The sequence below is a fragment of the Otolemur garnettii genome, unplaced genomic scaffold (assembly GCF_000181295.1).
Source record: "Otolemur garnettii isolate 467f Iridium unplaced genomic scaffold, OtoGar3 scaffold00002, whole genome shotgun sequence".
NCBI classification, from domain to species: Eukaryota; Metazoa; Chordata; class Mammalia; order Primates; family Galagidae; genus Otolemur; species Otolemur garnettii.
In genome coordinates, this window is record NW_003852397.1 from 44,166,026 (window position 1) to 44,169,886 (window position 3,861).

A 3,861-nucleotide genomic window follows, 5' to 3' on the forward strand; every position below is an offset into this window, starting at 1 on the left:
AAAAAAAAAAAAAAAAAAAAAGACCTTGGACCGAACTTCTCAGCTTCTACATCTATCAAATGAGGCCTGAACAAGATTTTCTTCAGGGTCCATGCCACTTTTGTGACATTTTTTGCATACATTGTTCCCTCAGTATCTACGAAAGATGGTTCCAGGACTCCTTACTCCCAGATATCAAAACCAGAGGATGCTCACATATTTATATAAAATGGTATAGTGTACATATTTGCATATAACCTACATATATCCTACTATGTACTTTAAATCATTTCCAGATTATTTATAATACCTAATACAATGTAAATGCTATGTAAATAGTTGTTAGACTATATTGGTTTTCATTTGTATTATTTTTTATTTGTGTGGGATTTTTTTAATATTTTCAATCTGTAGTTGGTTGAATCCAAGAATTCAGAGCCCAGGATATCAAAAGCCAACTCTGTATGTGTGTGTTTGTGTGAGTGAGTGTACACATTTTAAGTGTGACATTAACCCTAAATAACATTTCATGGGAAGTAAAAGTATAAGAAGTAGGTATTTGTTACAAGTTACAGGAGGATTCATTATTACCTAAGGACTGCATGAAAGCCTAGGTTCTTAGGGATTACACATCATGTCTACATTTAAGGTTGTCAAGCTTAGACTAAAAGTGAGACAGAAAGACAAGATCCGTTCTCAGCCAATAACCTAGCTCCTTTAAAAACTCTACTCTGTTTAAAAGCAGAGTATTTTATATGTGCATAATAATTTATCAAATAAATAGAAAAAACTCATAATTTTTTAAAAGATTAGAGGAAATACAGCAAGAGTTAATATAACTATTTCAACAGGTGGCATAATGGGTAAATTTTCATTTTTCATGAAAAAAATCAGCATAAAAGGGCTGCAAAGAAGTGGGGACAGGGTGCTTCAGACAGAGGAGAGTTGAGAAAAAGAGTAATTTTCAAAGGATGGAAACTTCATGCTGACCTTGGCGAGCACAGAAGACACACTGGGATCAAGGATCATGAGATGAGCAGAGAAGGAAGATCTCAAAGGACTCTGTGAACCAGCTAAGGAACTGGCTTTAGAAGATTTTAAGGACATAAAGACACAAACATGAGACTTTGGGAGTGTTAGTGAAACTTTGTCTGTATCCATTTTATGGGGCTGACTTGAAGCCCTCTCTTTAGGGAGTGGTTAAAGGGGGAAAACTTCACAGATAAGAGTAAATTCCCTTTCAGTCATAGCATCCATGTGAAACTGAGTGGCATAACACCCTGAAAATGCCCAATCTTGTCTTCAACCAGAATTGAACCAAGGGCCAAAATACTCCCCCAACCCTGATCTCATGCAGCCTTTAATTGTTTGAATATAAATTGTATATCTTTACCATGTTTCCCCTTATGTTGGGATAGTGAACAATTACTTTGCTGATCAGAGTAGACTTTGAGTCCCAGGAAGAAAGAGGCCACACGTCCTACTCATTATTGTATTTTCACCTGCTCTTCCTTCTCCACCATTTGTTTTCTCCCTTCCTTAAACATAGCAGTTTCTCACCAGTTTGTTCATTAAAGTGAATCTAAGCTTTCTATCCAATGTTAAATCTGATGTTTACAAAGAAAGGGGATAGGAAGTCATATCAGAAAAGGCCCTGAGGGCTGTGTGTGGTGACTTACACCTGTGACTCTAGCACCCTGGGAAGAGGTGGCAGGAAGATCAGGAGGATTACTTGAGCTCAGGAGTTCAAGGCCAAGCTTAGCAGAACTGAGACCCCATCTCTACAAAAAACAGAAAAATTAGCTGGGCTTGGCAGCATATGTCTGTAGTCCCAGCTACACCAGAGGCCAATTCAGAAGGATCACTTGAGCCCAGGAGTTTGAGGTTGCTGTAAGCTAGGCTGATGCCACCACACTCCACCCAGGGCAGGAAAAAATAAATAAAATAAAAGGAAAAAAGAAAAAGGAAAAGAAAGAAAAAGAAAAGAAGAAAAACCCCTGAGATGTAATTCTTCTATTAGTCTAAAGTCAAAGGAGAGAGGGAAAAAAAAATCTGGTCCTGGCCACCTTAGCAAGGTTATGTGGGGTAAGGCATAATGGAAGACCTTTGTACTTAAGCCATCTTTTACCCAACCCTGCTTTTAGAATAGAACTGAACATAACAATCTGTCAGCAGCCTCAGGATGACATAAAAGGATGCTCTTGATGTTCAGCATTCCTAAATTCCTTCTTGTATTGTGAAAGCAAAGAGACCTACCATCTTTTCTTCCTAGTTTGAAGAGTCCCAAGGACTGCTTGTATTAAAAGCCAGTAACTCCATCTGATCTAAGAAGTTCCATTAATCACTAAGAATTTGAAAAGGCCCTAAAAAATATCTCTTAAGGTCCTATTTTTTAAGGTCTTTTCAATTGATGAATGCCAACTCTTGCCCAATTATTTTCCCTAACAATTTCTGCATGTAGTGCCTTCCTCAAAGTACCTACCCAACACATAGTCTATTAGACATCCCTTGAAGATGTTAGTTGTTTTAAGTAAAATTAAAGAACTTTACTTCCTAACCCCATCTCATACATTCTCGTACTCATCATTGTTCTACTCTGTTCAAGCTCAAGAGGAAAACAGTTAAAGACTATTCAGGTTCTTTTGGTCAGTGTTCGTTAATCTTTAAACAATCTTTGAGTTATCATCAAGAACTAAGCATGACCCAACTCATAACCTTGGTAAAGATTTTGGGCATCTTATATGATCTAGGCCAGTTTAATTTATGCCTAAATTAAATACAAAGCCATGACAGATACAGTCCCAATCCTATATTATTTTAAACTAAATCACTGTATTTGGCAGTCACTGACTGCTACTTAAATTGGCAATACTAATGGCTCCATCCAAAAGATGGAGTCATTAGGCCACCACTTAGGCAAGCATTTAGTAGCAAATTCATCATGGAGGACCCATCAGATTGCAGTTCTACTTAAAATGAGCTATTGTACTGGGCCAAGTCAGAGTTTTATTTTAAATAGGAACAATTTTTTCCCATTCTCACTGGGGCAGAATTAGGGTATCTCAATTGAGTCCCAAAGTGATAAGGAAGATTTAAAGTTCTTTATAGGCATCTTCTCAGCTGATGCATGTGGGAAAAAAGTTTGGGCCTCCTGGGAAGAGTAAAAGGCAGAGAGAATATTGGGAGCCTCCTTCACATGTGGCAGCAGCATAGCCAGATCTCAGACAAAGCAGTGCAGAATGAACAGAAAATTCAACCATGACTGCAATCCAGCACCAGTCACAGCTCACTGAAAATGCTTGATATTTATCAAGAGAATCTAAAGGACTTGTTAACTGATCCTTGTCTGCAGTCTCAACACTGCACCTATATTAAGACAGATCCAAGGAAGGAACATCTGATTTGGTCTTGATGAGAAACATGTTTATGAGGCTGTGACTGGCTGTTACACACTCATCCTCTCTTATCTCAAGGTCAAGACTGGGGAAGCCCATTTAATCAGCCATTACATTGACTGCAAAAACTCTGAAGATTTTGTCCAAGGTGTTACCCAATGTCTCTTTCACGAGGACCTGTATGATAAACTCCTCTTGAGTAGTCAAACTCAAAATAAAGAAAACACTATAACTTGAGTGATTTCCCATTTTACCCCACCCATCATAAAACTCAGTGTCTACTCAGAGTGATTTTAAAAAGATCATCTATAATACCTGATTTACCGCCTTTTAAATGGTCTTTGCTTGATTTTACCCTTTAATTACATTGTACTCAATTTTGCACACTACTTTAAATTATGTCCTAGAGACAAGATGTATGAAACACACCATTAATATACATCTTTCCCAAGAAAAGCTTACCTGACCGTTCAATAAAAAAAAAAAA

At 37.5% G+C, this 3,861-nt stretch overlaps 1 protein-coding gene across 1 annotated transcript in view; it reads right to left on the reverse strand.

Annotated features, from left to right (window-relative positions):
* The window catches only part of NEK10 (NIMA related kinase 10), a 219,000-nt gene that overhangs the window by 205,853 nt on the left and 9,286 nt on the right, over nucleotides 1–3,861 (reverse strand). The window lies entirely within an intron of this gene.